This window comes from Erinaceus europaeus, chromosome 14 (assembly GCF_950295315.1).
Source record: "Erinaceus europaeus chromosome 14, mEriEur2.1, whole genome shotgun sequence".
NCBI lineage: Eukaryota > Metazoa > Chordata > Mammalia > Eulipotyphla > Erinaceidae > Erinaceus > Erinaceus europaeus.
Window position 1 is genome coordinate 85,247,301 of NC_080175.1, and position 16,729 is coordinate 85,264,029.

At 35.5% G+C, this 16,729-nt stretch overlaps 1 protein-coding gene across 3 annotated transcripts in view; it reads right to left on the bottom strand.

Moving 5' to 3' along the window:
• Nucleotides 1-12,144, bottom strand: part of CSNKA2IP (casein kinase 2 subunit alpha' interacting protein) — a 96,773-nt gene extending 84,629 nt beyond the window's left edge. For all 3 annotated transcript variants that reach the window (XM_060170995.1, XM_060170993.1, XM_060170994.1), the window contains exon 1: nucleotides 11,947-12,144. The gene's annotated coding sequence lies outside the window, so the exon portion shown is untranslated. The remainder of the gene's footprint in view (nucleotides 1-11,946) is intronic.
• Between the last annotated feature and the right edge of the window lie 4,585 nt (nucleotides 12,145-16,729).

A 16,729-nucleotide genomic window follows, 5' to 3' on the forward strand; every position in this document is an offset into this window, starting at 1 on the left:
ACATGTAGTCCCCAGCACCACCATAAGCCAGAGCCATTCTCTGGTCTCACCCTTCCTCTCCTCCTTCTTTCTTTGTGTCTTATTCACTAAAATAAATAAGATATTTAAAATAGAAAAAAAAAAGAATAAGAAAGCTATCAGGGTAGGCGATGGGTTACGGAACTCTGGTGGTGGGAATTGTATGGAGTTGTACCCTTCTTATCCTATGGTCTTGTCAGTGTTTCCATTTTATAAATAAAAACTTCAAAGAGAGAGAGATCTTACTGTTAAAATAGTACCTCAAATAACAATTTTATACTGAGTTTAAGTGGCAAAGGAAGAATGATACTTCCTGAAACTACTGATAAATATTAAATCAACAGCTAAGAAACTTGAGGATTTGGTCCTTCAATATATACTCATCCTGTTGAATTCCCTCAGTATAAAAAGAAACTTCAGGGAGTCGGGTGGTAGCCGGGTGGTAGCGCAGCCAGTTAAGCGCATGTGGTGCGAGGCACAAGGACCTGCTTAAAAATCAGGGTTTGAGCCCCAGGCTCCCCACCTGCAGGGGAGTCGCTTCACAGGCAGTGAAGCAGGTCTGCAGGTGTCTGTCTTTCTCTCCTCCTCTTTGTCTTCCCTTCCTCTCTCCATTTCTCTCTGTCCTCTCCAACAACAATGACATCAGTGAAAACAATAACTACAACCATAAAAGCAATAAGGGCAGCAAAAGGGAAAATAAATAAATATAAAAAATTAAAAAAGGAAACTTCAAATGATTTTTCTCCTTGTCAGTATTAGTTCTGGCACTAAATATACCTGACATTAGGGGATAGAGATGATGTTCCAATAATGTTAAAATTTCTCTGGGCTGGGGTATAGTATAATAGTTATACAAAGAGACTCTCATGCCTGAGGCTCTAAAGTCCCAGGTTCAATTCCTCGCACTGCCATAAGCCAGAGTTGAGAAGTTTTCTGGTTAAAAAAAAAAAAAAAAAAGATTTTTTTTCTAGAAAAAGAATTCATGCCTGAGACCCAGATAGCTTCAGGAGTAGTGACAGCAGAAAAGTAATTATATCTATTTATAAGATTGACTGCTGGTAGGCTGAAAAACCTCAAAACCTCTTCTGACTACAAAATAAAGTGCTAAATGTTAGCTTCTTCAACTTTTTAAATTTTTTCTAAAGGTCTAAAAAAAAGTCAACACAATAAAAGATTGAAAATATTTATCATTTTATTAGTTATACTTCCCACCTCAAATTCAGCCAGCCTCATAGGTGATTTTAATGCTCATGAGCATGAATCATTCAAATTTCTGCCTCGAGGTTCTCAAATTACCTTAGTTTTAAGTATATTAGCTTCAACTCTACTTCAGCCACCCACCTTAGATGCAGCATCATCCAAAGCAGCTCTGTGTCTTATGTGTTTAACATTAATATCCTGCATTCTGACCACAGTTCTCAACTCTTCTCGCTCTCTTGTATATTTTTAATACATTTCCATTTTGACCTCATTGGCAGTACAGTCAGTGGTTAAGTGTGTGGCTTTATATTGTTTGGATCCATATCCTGAATCCGTTGCTTCGTAGCTATATAAACTGACACTAGGCCTCAATTTCCTCATCCAGAGAAAATGGGATTATATTTAATCTAGCTAACACTCATGCACAACTAAAAGTGATTTATAAAGATGAAATGAGTTCATCTGAAATATTTAGCACAGGGTAGGTATGGTACATAATTGATGCTAAGTGAATATATTCCTTATTTATTTATTCCTGATTGTTTTACTTATTTTCTCTAATCTCTTCCGTATCCAGCATAAAAAATGTGTTTCATTGTTTTATTTTCATTTAAGACATAGATTAATTTTACTAACCATCTGTTCTATTCCACATCGAAACTTCTAAAAACCAATGGGAAAATATAAATCACCGTATGTTAACTATCAAATGTGTACGATCTTCAAAAGTAATTGTGTTGTTGCTGTGGTTCATTAAGCCTTTCACATGTCAATGAACAACAATGTTTAAATAGCAACAGCCTGTCTTACAGACAATAGTTGTCAAAGATATACCATCTCCTTTCAGTAATAAGAATATTTTCTCATCTTTTTGTTTTCACATCAATTTCCCTCTCCTCACCCACTGATTTTAATAACATTTTCTTTTTGCTAAATCCATTATGAGCCTAGAGAAATAGTATGAATGAAGACCCACATGCAATGTTTTTAAACATTCACAATTTACAAATTGATACAATCTTCTGAATCTATGCAAGATGGAATAACAATGGGATTTATTAGCACATTTGAAACTTTCACACAACACACTGAAGAAAACAGATAAAACATAAATCAATTTTTTTCTAACACTTTGGATATATCAAGAAAGGGCAGTAACTTACACCTGAATGATAGGAACAAGTAAGGTAAATCCTAACATTTCTTTAATTTAGCACCTCAAATAGGTCTATGCCACAAAATGGGAAAGGAGAACACAGGAGTCCGGAGGACTTCCTAAACTGAGAAGAGTATAAGTAGAATAAATTTACTAGCATTCACACAGAGTCAGATCAAAGGAAATTACATAGAAACAAAACACTAGATGTTTCTAGAATATTCCCTTAAGAGTCCAGTGGATACAGAAGCCAGTCCTTCCACCTTCTACACTCCATAATGACCCTGGGTCCATGCTCCCAGAGGGATAAAGAATAGGAAGGCTATCAGGAGAGGGAATGGGATATGGAGGTAGAGTGGTGGGAATTGTATGGAATTGGACACCTCTTATCCTATGGTCTAGTCAGTGTTCCCATTTCATAAATAAAAACTTAAAAAAAAAAAGAGTTCAGTGGAAAAAAATTATCATAGCAGGTACTTGAGGAAAATGACCGAAGCAGGTGAACATGGTTGTCACATCATAAGCAATGTCTGATCCCGACACACAGTCAGGAAGTACACCTTTTCCTACCAGCTGGCCTATGACATATTCTCAGGTAACTAAGCAAAAAAAGATCTCAGTAAAATCTTGCTTCCCTGTAAAAAAGAGAAAATTAGCCCTAGGTTGAGCAAGAACTTGGCCCCAGTAAACACCTTATAACAGCAAAACCAGAAAGGATTAAATCATTTCCACCTAACTCTATCCTAAAAAAGAGGTTTGATGATATTTTATAAAAATAAAAAAGTTAAGCTCAATGACTAGAAAATTTGCAAATACATAGGAAAGCACAATCTACAGTGAAGAAAATAATTAAATAAAAACTCCCTATGACACATTTAGGTATTTGTAAAAATAAATAAATAAAATAAAATAATAAAATGGTTAAAATAAATATGCTCAAAATATTACCAAATTACACAGAGATAAATTACATGAGAGATATAACAAGAACTATATCTAGCTTCTAGAGACAAATAATATAATTACTAAAATGAAAAACAGTGATTAAGATCAAGGGTTGATTACATATACAAAAAATTAGTAAGCTTGAAAATGTAAAGAAAACTAGCAAAAATGAAGCCCAAAGGAAAATAAATTAAAAATTGAAGAGCAGCAGCAAGTATGGAACAACTTCAAGCAATCTAATATACAAATTTAACAAGAGTGTTATGAAACACTTCACTCAGCGTCAGAATACAACGTTCCTTTCAAGAGCAAAGAGATCATTTGCCAAAATAGTCCATTGTCCAGGTCATAAAACATTAAAGTAATAAATTCAAAGACATCTTATTTCATAAAACATTTTCTCTGTATAGAATTGTAATTAAATTAGAATTCAGGAACAGGAGACTTAAAAAAAAGAAACTTTTTAAGTGAGGTATACGAGAAAGAAGAATGAAGATGAGATGATCTCACTCATGGACAGACGTTGAGAAATAAGAACAGAAAGGGAAATACAAAGCAGAACTTGGACTGGGTTTGGTGTATTGCAGCAAAGTAAAAGACTCTGGGGGGGGGGGTTGAGGGTCTTTCAGGCCCATGTGTATGAACATAAAGAAGGACCTAGACTGGGAGGTGAACAATTTTTGCAAAAATTTGAGAAATTTTACACATGTATCAATAACTGTCTTTACTAAAAATCATTAATTGCCCCAATAAAAATACTGAAAAGTAGAAATTGGAAATACTTTAAACTGATTGAAATTTTTTAAAAATCAGAAATCAGTTCTAATGGAGAAATTCATAGTACTAATTTATTATTAAATACATTAAAAGAAATCATATTAACCTGCTTCCAAACCAAAAATAAACCTCAGTGCAGAAGAATAAAGATCAATAATTGTCATGAACAAAGATAAACAGCCTTGAACAAATTTTATATCGTCCAAATATAGAGAATATGTCAAAACCAAATATATTCACCCCCTTCCTGCCCCTCTCCAGACCCAGGACCCTGCTCCAATGGGAAGACAGGACACCACTGGGAAGGGGAGACCGGGAGGGACCCTGCCCTGCACTAGAGGGACAGTCCTGGGGACAGCCTGGGACACCTTCTCCCTGCCGCCCTCCAAGGACTTCAGCTCCAGTCTTGGGCTACATGGACTTCCAAACACTGTAATTCACCACATTTTAAAATGTCATTTCAACAGTACTAGAACAACTTTTGGGAAAAAACTGAACCCTTAACAATTTTAAAAAATAACTCCTCATATAGATATGATAGTCCTAGACCTCTAACAGATCCCTCTCTCCACCATCACTCCACCAGGAATAACACCATAAAATCTCTTGTGGGCCTCTATAGGAAATTGCCCTCAACATAGAACAACCGTGGTAGAAAATGCGCCATTCTCCAGGAGGAGGCTGGGTCAATGGACTCTGCCACTCAAGGAAGACTGTTCCTGAAATGAGTGCAGTCTAGAATGTTCCTAGCTATGACCACGAATTGCGAGCTCAGACCTACAGGGATGCAGAGGTTACACAGGTTCCTGTGCTAAATATGAATAGACATAGGCTTGAGGTCAGATAGGTGGGGTTTTCAGTTAATGTATTTACATACTTTTCCCATATTTGGGACCATCTCTCTGTCCTGATTCAGTTTTTATACCTCACTTTTATTTAATGTATATTCTGTGTTGTAGAAAGATGTGCTCATCTAGCAAGAAGATCTCAAGAAAGCTATCTACCATCACTCTAAGCTAACTAGAAAAAGAGTAACAAAGAAACCCAAAAGTCAGCAGGAGAAATAGTCAAAATCAGAGCAGAACTTAATTAAATAAAATTCAGCCAGACAAATTGTCAGAAAGACAACTCAAAGACTAGATAAACCACTGACTAGGCTGACAAAAAAGCAAAAGAGAGAGCTATAATAAAAACAGTCGTGAGTGAGAAAGATGAAATTACAACTGAAGATGGGGAGATACAAAGAATCATACACGAATATTATGAACATCTCTATGGAATAAATTGGACAACCTAGATGAAATGGATGCATTTCTATACCACCTGCCAAGCCTAACCCAAGAGGAAGTAAACAGCTTAAACAAGCTTGTCACTAGTTTCGAAATTGAATCAGTCTTGCTCAACAACTTGTTTGGCTTCGTATGTTAACTCTCTTTTCAGTCACCAGGTTCCAGATATCATTAGGATGCCGGCCAGGCTTCCCTGGACAGACAACCCCACCAATGTGTACTGGAGCTCCTGATTCCCCAGAGCCCCACCCCACTAGGGAAAGAGCGAGACAGGCTGGGAGTATGGATCGACCTGTCAATGCCCATGTTCAGCACGGAAGCAAATACAGAAGCCAAACCTTCCACCTTCTGCATCCCACAAGGACCTTGGGTCCATACTCCCAGAGGGATAAAGAATAGGAAAGCAATCAGGGGAGGGGAGGGGATATGGAGTTCTGGTGGTGGGAACTGTGTGGAGTTGTACATCTCTTATCCTATGGTTTTGTCAATGTTTCCTTTTTATAAATAAAAAAATTTTTTTAAAAGACCCTTCAGAAACTAGCAAAAGGAGGACCATTCCTCAATATGATAAAGACCATTTATGACAAACCCACAGATAACATCATTCTCAATGGGGAAAAGCTGAAAGCTTTCCCTCTAAAATTAGGAATCAGACAAGGATGTCTACTATCTTCACTGTTATTCAACATTGGTCTCAGACCCCTGAGGCTGCAGGTTCAATCCCTATCACCTCATACCAGAGTTGAACAGAGCTCTTTTCCTATGTCTCTCTCTCTCTCTCTCTCTGTCTGTCTCTTTCTTCCTCCTCTCATAAAAATAAAAATTAATAAATCTTTCAAACAAAATAGTATATTTTTAAAAGAAATGATCTTTTTGTCACAGTAAATCTATTGTTTTTATATTTAATTAACTATTAATTTTAAAAAAGACTAGAGAAAGAGAAATATCTAGAAACTGGTTGCAATAGTAATGAATGTGAGGTAGCTGATCCTTAAGATGATTTTGTTGTACTGACTTAGTAGTAGTACCAAAAAAAGAAAGCTTTCATGAGAACTTGCTTATAAGAAAACATCTACACCAAATAATTTTAAAAATTCAGGAAAGCCAAAAACAGTATTTTCTAACACACAACATTCTCACTTCCCCTCACATACACCTGGTAAGTCCAATGCCACATTTGTTGTCTTAATTGGCTAAAAAGTCATCATGTGTTTCTAACAGTTGTTTTCGATTCAGTTGACAAAAGTCAAGTGTGTGTGTGTGTGTGTGTGTGTCTATGTGTGAGTGTGTGTGTGTGTGTTGAGTATGTGTGTGTGAGTGTGTATGTGTTGAGTATGTGTGTGTGAGTGTGTGTGTGTTGAGTATGTGTGTGTGTGAGTGTGTGTGTGTGTGTGTGTGTGTGTGTGTGTGTGTGTGTGTGTGTGGTTTTTCCACAGTGTCTTCTGGTGTCATTTGCCTTGTCTCTGAGTTTTAACAGTTCCTTTGAAGTCTGAGTGAAACAAGAAATACACTGTGTTCACCAATATCATTTTAAAACTGTCTGACCCATTATTACATAAAGATGAGCGTTTCACTTAATAAAGCCTTAGAGTAACACAATTTGTTACACCATAATTAAAGATGGACACATCTGTTCCATTTTAATTCAAACCCCTTTGAACATAATTACATAAAGCTGCAAGAACAGAAAATCTTGGTCTTAGAAATTTACTATCAAAAAAATCATTGTCTACAGAAATATGGTCAAAGAACAATTTGTAAAATAAAGTCAGATAGATGTCTCTCACTCTTTATCAAAGCATGAGATAAAGCTAAAACACCAAATTAAGGTACCACTGTCTTTACATGAAACACATGATTAGTTAAGAAAAGCCAGGTGAAGGATGATCTACAGAAAACACTAGCATTCCATGCCAGTAGACAGAAATTGTCTTCATATATTCATTTAGTCAAGAGATCAACGAAAAGAGGAAATACCAAAAACAGTTAAAGGTGAAACAGATTAGGAAATCTTCAACCAGTTATCTTTAAACCCCTATTAAATTTTTAATTTTAAATCATATTAGTATTATAGACCTTGTTAAAAAAAATAGTATATCCTGTTTTTAAGGGCCTATTCGTTATCCCACAAGTAGCTTTTTTATTGTTGTTGTTAATGATCATCAGATGCACAAATAAAGTAGAAGTAAAAGAAACCCTATCATTTCAGAACAAATTCTGAGAATGTAATAACATGGGTAAGCCATACACACAAGTATCCCTGAAATGTAGGCTGTTAGTCTGTTTTATTTATGTTTCCATATCCTGAAGATGACTTAATGAGAAGATGCAATCAGGATTAGCTAAAGCAGTGAGAACTTGGAGGCAACGGGGTGGCAGTAAAATTTATATAAATATTTGCAGAAACTGGGAAGAGCAGATGCTCACATAATCCAGACAATGTGTGTGCACTTCATTTTAAAATAAAATAAAACAGCTGAAAGCCAAAATATAATTAATCAGAGGAAATGCTTTAATCAACATCTTCCAAATCCTCCAGCACTGCTAAAGAGATTAAAGAAACATAAAAGAAATTACAATATGATATTCAAAAGGAAACCAGAATTAGTCTACTCCTGACATTCTCCTTTTATTTCAGATGTGGGATAGAACGTGCAATTAATATGCATTTGCAATTGCTGCCAACTAGTGAAATGTCTTAGGTGTTTAAGGCTCTAAATAAATCACCTAAGACTTACTGTATAATTTACAAAGTGGTGATGCTAGTTCTCTCTTCTTCATTATTCATTTATTCTAAGAAATATATGTGCTTGCAGTCCTAAACAAACATCATTCATTCCAGAATAGGAGGTTGTAACTTCAAATGAGTGATATTTTCACATGAATATCTTATCTACAAAAATTAAAAAGTTACATATCAAGAAAAGAAGTAGTGTATCAAATCTAAGTAAATATTTAATATGACTGTATATGACCCCCAAAATAAATGTGATTAACTTCAAACTTTTAGTCTCAGCTAATCTAGACTCAGAAGCTCCCATGCTATTATTTCTGTTGTTTTTCCTCCCCCAAGATTTGACGAGCTGCTCAATACGAGCCTATAATTATTACTAAAGCTCAGAGAAGAACGATTTAAGCAGAAGATTTTAAAACAATGTCTCAAGGAAATAAAAAGCACATGCCTTTTTGCCAAGTTCAAAATACATAAACATTCAAAGCTTAGAGCTTTTGCCCTTTCCACAAACAAAGTTTTGTTGGTGACAGGAATTTTCATATATACCATCCGAATATTATAAACGGTTTTTAGCATAAAAAAAATCTACAGATAGTCAACAGTTTACTACTCTTAATTCCAATTACTTTTAAATGGAATGTATGTCTGGTTACAATTTCTAGCAGAAATATTACTTGTGTCTACTAAAATTCAACCAACAAAGTCTTCAGCACTTGAAATTAGAAGTCTTGAGTCTTAAAAGTTTTATTCTTCAAAAACACTGATTAAATGGTTCATATTGAAATGCCAGGGATCCGAATTTATTCCTCTTTCTACAAATAAGCCTGAGACAAATCTGTAAGACAACGGATGGGGTTGGGAATATTCAAGCCAAGCCATTTCCACACCTCAGCAGTAGGGCAAGACATAGCTGTAAATAAATGTAAAACATGTCCACAAATTCCCTACTGTGCTGTGTGACAGAGCATGCCCCAGCCACATGTGATTAGATGTAAGTATAAGTAGCAAATAAAAAAAATCAAATATCCATTTCTCATTCATACAAGCCAAATTTCAAGATCTCATATACCCATGTGATGAGTGACTACAGTACAAAGAAGAAAATACCACATAAATGACTATGATTTCCCCATAAATTCCTGGAACTGGAGATAATACACACAAAATTTATGAACCTGAAAAATTATCAACCTGGTTTTTGTCGTCGCTGTTTTACCTCCAGGGCTATTCCTGTGACTCAGTCCCTGACTCCGAATCCATCGCTCCTGATGGCCATTTTTTCTTTTTCTTTTTTCTTTTTTCTTTTTTTAATTTGATTCAGTAGGACAGATAGAAATTGAGGGAAGAGAGGGAGATAAGAAGCTGGAGTATGGATTGACCTGCCAACGCCCATGTTCAGCGGGGAAGTAATTACAGAAGCCAGACCTTCCACTTTCTGCACCCCATAATGACCCTGGATTCATGCTCCCAGAGGGACAAAGAATAGGGAAGCTGTCAGGGGAGGGGAGGGGATAGGGAGTTCTGGTTGCGGGAATTGTGTGGAGTTATACCCCTCTTATCCTATCGTCTTTGTCATTGTTTCCTTTTTATAAATAAAAATTTAAAAAGAAGAAGCAAGAAAGAGAGACAGACACCTGGAGACCTACTTCACTGCTTAGGAAGCAGTGTGAAGCATTCCCCTGCAGGTGCAGAGTAGAGGCTTGAACCCTAGCTCTTGCATGTGTGCTTAACTGGTCAACCTGTTTCCAAGAACTAATGAATACGACACAGTCATTTATACATAGTTGTTCGGTTGTTTTTCTTTTGTTTGTTTGTTTTTTAACTATGCTGCTTATCCCTTTTTCTAGGAAAGAAAAACATGTGCAAATGATTCTGCTTTCTTTTTCATGAAAAATGTTCCGTGTATAAGGGTCAAGGAACTGACTGCTATGATCTGTCCTAGAGTATACATGAGGTCCTGATGTGACATATAAGACAGCAGTGTGATGCTTCAGAATCTCCCTGTTTCTCAATTTAAAAAAAAAAGGTTCTTATGCATATTTCTTTTATTTCCACAGTTCCTGTTGTAACAATTTATGTCACATCAATAGTGACTCAGGCTAATACCTAGTGTACATTTTATGATGTGATTTTTTTTTAAAGTAAAATAAACTTTGAACCTAAATATCAATTTAAATAGTCTTGAATATTTTTTCATGATCATCTTTAATGTGGAAAGTCAATAATCCCTTCAATAGAAATTTAAAAGTCTCCAATAACTGGTTCTTATAACAAGATATTAAATCTTTTAGTGAAGTTTTATAAATTTAACATGTAGTCCTTAATTTTAACTGAAAAGTAAAAAATTTACATTGCAAAGAAAAAAAATCATGTGATTGTATAAATTTGAGTATGCCTACAAAATGCTAATAAAATTGGACATAAAGTTTTAATTTTGATGATGTAGTATGTAAATATTGACTCTGGTGGATCAGCATATGAAGTTAGTATATAGTGATTTAAATTAACTTAGAATGATCCTCTAATACACAGCTTAGTCAGATAAAGGCTCACATTACTATCATGTGCCACTGGATACTATCAGTTAGGTACATAAACCTAAGATAAAGCTCTTCAGGTGGCATATTAAACAAAATGGAATTATTACAGTTTGTGTCAATTAAGAAAGTTCAAGCAGTTATTTCAATACTTGAGGCTATCCATTAGCTTTTAAAGCTTAAAGAAACCACCAAAACGTAATTATATCCAGCCTGATGATTGGCACTTAACTTTGTAAGAGGTTAAGAAAGCCCGACAGGTTATGATTCAACAAATAGCTTTTAATCACAGCCCCAGTGATATCTCAGAAGAACAAGCTTATAGAGCAGAGACTTTGGTGCTTCACACTGTTTGTGTAGCTTTTGAAAAGTAAAATGCAAAATGGCAACTATTCTTTGAGAACAATGCCAATGAATCATCATAGATCAGAACAGCCACAAACAAATCTGTTCCTATCACTACATAAATCACATGCAACTACAAAAAACGGTGAATTTATACATCTTAAATTCAATCTCAGAAGCACTAACAAGTACATTCTGTCTTACATACTTCCTTTCTGTAGACATGCTTTGTTCAACCATGCTCCAAAATACTACTATAAGGCAGAGACTTAAGACCCTTAAGTATTCAGAATACACATCTGTGTACCCATTTCTTTTGAAACAAGACAGTTTCTTAGCTGTAGTTCTTATTCCTAATAAATTGAAATGACAATGACTCTGAATTTTTTTTTTAACTCAAGTGTAGAGTATTTGAAATGAAAAATATTCCATCCAACTTGTTTAAAGCCAGTCTGTGTCCTCACAAATAGGTAGATATACCCACAAGTCTTAAGTTCCAAAGTGTATCTAAAAATCACCTTTACATTTCAAAAGACACATAAAATGGTGAGTAGAAACTGTTATAATGATAACCCATAAAATGAAGAGGAATAAAGAAAAGTCGTTAATAGGTCTAAATAAAGTGACTCTCCACTTAAAGAAATAATAATAAGCTCTCACACCTATAAATGGAAGCTGCTTTTGTTAACATTCCTTTTACACAAGAAATTAGTCTATCAGTGTTCAAACATTTACAAAATTGCTGAATGTATGCTGGAAATAATTTTTATATGATTCAGAATCCCTTTGAGCAACATCTTTTAAACCATACAACACTATCACTGTATAAATTTGTGGGTACAGAACACACACGAAGTGAAATTTTCCTTTATATATTTTAAGTATATGTGGCATTAAATCTCCTTTCAGATTATCTGTTTATTATGTATGTAGCAAAGGACTCACCAATACACTCTCAGTGCTAAAACTTCCTTCTCATTGCTATAGAGGGAGTGACCACTGGGTCTTCTTTTAATTTTCACAGGTGAGGAAATGAATGTCCAGAATTTCCATTACCCCATTGTTTGAATCCTTGGTGTCATGAGAACCTTGATGTCCTACCCTCACTGTTGGAAGATGAGGGTGGGCAGTGTAGCAGGAGACTATGTTTCCACTCCCACCGTCAGGTCCACTTCACAATGGGTGAGGAGTTCCAGAATCTTGCCTTGAAAATTAGAACACGTTTCCCCAAGGAAGTAAAAGTCTGAGTAGCTGAAACATCCCAGATAGTTTCGTTACCTTGTAGGATTTTGTCAACTAATCAGAATGAAATAATTCATGAAACATCAACATGATTAGAAAAACTGAGTTCTAAAGTAACTTAAAATCCAATTTCTGAAAGATATACTGTCCATGATTTGGGGATTTTTCAATAAAACCACAAAGAAAAATGTCAGTTAACACTTTAAAAAGCCATACACTTTCATATAATCATAGTGAGCATATATTTTAAATGTCTACTTAGAGAAATGGCTAAGCTATAACTAGCAAAGTCTGAAAAGCAAAGAGATTTGTTTGCCCAATATTGAGACAACAGGAGAATCTGTATGTTTGATGTTTGTTCTACCTCAATTTTTCATTTGACAGATAACATGACCAGACACTTCTCTCCCCTTTTATCCATATTATCTCTTATTTTTCTTTTACTGGGTAATTCTATCTTGCTATCAAAACAAAACCTAGCCTCTTTTCTTTTACTCTTTGCATTAACAGCTACTCCATTTCTTTGCTACTGGTCAGTGAAACTCTGAAAAAGTTGCTTTCACTTATTAGTTCCAGCTCCTTTCTTCCTACTAAAATCGTTTTATTATGAAAAAAAAGATTTATATTTTAAAGTTGTAGTCATATGGATTCACTTTCTCATCTTTCCTTCATAGGTGTCTAGACACCACTGCCACCACAAACTGAGGTCCTCATCTACTATCAGGCACTGGACCTGACTCCCTTCTTCTTAAATCCACCATTCTAATAAAATTGTCTATTTCAAGATGAATGACTTCCTTGCTGCTTCATGGTCAGTTCTCCGCTACTGGCTTAATAAGAATGATATTTGCTTTGAGGTATATAGTTTCCCCTAACTTATGTGTACATTCACATGTACCTTCTCCCTTAGGCCCTGGTCTACATCTGGGCTCTGTGACTTTGAATTGGAACTAAGTAGCCAGTCCCATGTGTTAGGTAATGTCTCACCAGAATATTGGAGTTGGAGGGTTGACATCTCAGGTTTGGCATCTCTGGATACAGTCCAAAGTGAAACTTGGTGTGATGGCACTGGTTGTGTTTATTTAGTTGAGGTCAGCAGAGGCAGTAGCAGAGGGTAAGTGGATGAAGAGGAGAAGCATGAAGGAAAACAAGCACAGTCCCAGAGGTTCCAGGACTGAGAGAATACAGATTTTACAGAGAATGAGGAAGTTTCCCTGCTGACTTAGGATTTAAGAAGGCAATAAATAATTATTATTATAACCAAGTTATTTGGGAGCTTGATTTACTTTGAAAAAAACCCATGATTAGGGTTTACTATACCATATATGACCTCACTATGATTTATGTCATTTAAAAGATAAAACAGGCTGGCGTTATGAATCAACCTGCCAACATCCACATCCAGCAGAGAAGCATCTTCAGAAGTCAGACCTTCCACTTTCTGCACCCCATGAAGAATTTTGGTCCATACTTCCAGAGGCATAAGAAATAGGGAAGCTTCTAACACAAAACTCTAGTTAATTATTATTAAATCAATAATAAAAAGTTTAAAACAAAAAATAATAATAATGGTATTTAACACAACTGTTCAGTTCTCTCTTCATGATACCTTTTCAGGGATACTTCCCAGTCCCACTTATTTATTTTTTTAAATTTCTTTATTGGAAAATTAATGATTTACATTCAACAGTAAATACAATAGTTTGTCCATGCATAACATTTCCCAGTTTTCCATGTAACAATACAACCCCCCACTAGGTCCTCTGTCATCCTCAGTCCCACTTATTGTCATGAGTGAGAGACACCAGTGCTCCACTCTTGCTTATGAAACACCAAGGATGGGCCCTCACACATGAAATCCCAGCACTCTACTGCTGAGTCACTCCCAGGAGGCAAGGATAGTTCCCTTTCTTGTAGCTTTCTCTCCTCCAGCCCCCTCCCTCCCCCCCCCACACACACACACAGTGCCAGTTAATTTCTTGTTTACTCTTCGCTATCTACTCCTTTAATGACCTTATGTAGCTCCAGGACATTGTGTTAGAAAGTTAAAACATTGTTCCATTATCTTATGTCTCTGGTTTCTATGTAGAAGCCTTGGGTTTTATGAATCATTACTCATTTATAAGTAATAAGTGATTTATCTCTCATTACTTTCAAAAAATTAACTTATATTTTGTTTGAAGAAGTTTGAAAAATAATGTCATCATGCATAGTTTGGTTGATATTCATGTTGATTTGTGTTTTCTTAGCTCTTGAATCTGTAGAATTGTTTCTTTGGCCAAAATGGAAAGACTTTCTGCCTTTCTTCATATTTTTTTCTGGTCCACTGTTTTGTTGTTGTTGTTGTTGTTGTTTTCCTTTCTCCCAGATCGCAATTACAGTTGTGTTAGAGCATTTGTATTGTTCACATATTCTTAAATTTCTGTTTGAATTTCTGAATTCTTACATCTTTAAATTCTTCACATGGAAAAATTTCTACTGTGCTTTCCTTTGCCATCTACAGAAGAATCCTATTACACTGTTCAGCCCGTCCAGTGAATTCAGATATTGTACATTTTAATTCTAGAATTTTCACTGGATTCTTCTGATATTTTGTGTGTTTTCTTTCTGCTGAACTTTATATTTTCACCTATTTTTTAAGTATATTTGTCTCACTGAGCACAGTTAAAAATTTATTTTAAAAATCCTTCTCTGCTAATCTTAACATCTGCGTCATCTCAAAGCTGGTCTCCATTGTCATTTCTCCTTCGGATGGTCACATTCCCTTATTCTTCATATGCTGGATAATTTTAGATTATACTCAGACTATTGTAAACACTATGTTGTGGAAGCTCTATTTTTACTTTATTCCTTAACTATCATCAGGTAGTTAATTTAACTGAATTCAAACTACAAACTGTCATGGTGGCCCAGGAGGTGGCACAATGGATAAAGAACTAGGCTCTCAAGCATGAGGTCCTGAGTTCAGTCCCCAGCAGCACATGTACCAGCATGATAATCTGGTTCTTTCTCTCTCTCCTCCTATCTTTCTCATTAATAAATAAACAGAATCTTTAAAATAAAAGAAATACAAACTGTCTCACCAAGCTACAGTTCAAATGCTCACTTCTTTTGTGCTGAGCTGACTTGCTTCTCAGTCATCTAAAGTTCAAATAAGCATCAGTCAAGAGATCTGACAGACTGTTAGCAAAGAGTATAGATCACCCTTTCCAGCTTTCTGAGTCTTCGTTCACTTGTTTCTTTTATTTAGTTGAAATAAATTGTCTTCTTAATCTTCAACTGAGAAAAAAAATAAGATTTCCTATTGCAATTTCAAACATTTCTGGTGGCAAAGGAGATTTCTCAGTCCTGAGCATAAGGCTTGAATGCCTGAAGTCTCAGAGGCCCCAGCTTCACTCTATAGCACTACCAAATGCCAGCACTCAGCAGCGTTCTGGTGTCTCTCAAGTCCTCATTTTCTCTCTTATAGAAATATAAGTAAATAAATAAATATTAAAACATACCCTACAAATATAATTGAAGATGATACGCAAGCTACAAGTTAGAGAGACTCAATGCCAATTTTTCATACAAATGTCACTTTTCCTCTACTATTCCCTTAAGGTGTTCCCACCTCACACCTCTCAGTAGTTCATTTTAGTATCTTGATTAGAATTTTCTGCTGTTGTTTGCAGAATGAAAGACCGTTATATTATTATTCAACCAAATTATATTAGTAATCAGTCATATGTCTAAATATTGTCTTTACACTAAAATCTTAACTAAAGAAGATACCGTGAAGTTCATGCACCTAACTACATACTCAACATTCCAAGTAGCTGCCAAATAGACAATTCAAACTTAATAGACCCAAGATAAATCCCCTAATCTTTTTTCCAACCTGTTTACCAGACAGCCTTACCTATCTCATTAGGTTACAACTTTCCAGTAACTCAGGCAAAAAGTATATATACTTTTTTTTTTCTGTGGACTTCTCCTTTTTAACTTATAACATCTAATATAATAGCAAATGCTGATTATTTTACCTTTAAATTACATCCAGAATATGATCACTTGGGTTCAGCTCGTGATAACACCATCACCACTCATCAGGATGACAGCAATACTTCTGAACTGCTTTGTAAGTGCACACACCACACTCCCACATACACCATTCAGGTGTATTAACCACTGCAGGGAAAGGAATCAGCTTGGAAAAACAAAGAGACTACTTTAGTTCATTCTTCAACATTGTAGGAGACCTTTTTCCTCAAAGTAAAAGTCAAATTCTATAAAGTGAGCTGAAAGTTCCAACCATCTGTCTCTCACTATCTTCCCAAACTTTTCTCCTAATGCTCCTTGACTTCTGATCTTCACTGGGACTTTTTCTAGCTATTGCCTCTTGGAATACTCTTCCCTATTTAGCTAATCTCCCCACCTCTATTAAGTCTTTGCTTGAATCTTGCCTTCAAAATGAGCTTTAGTTTGGACCATCCTACTTAATATG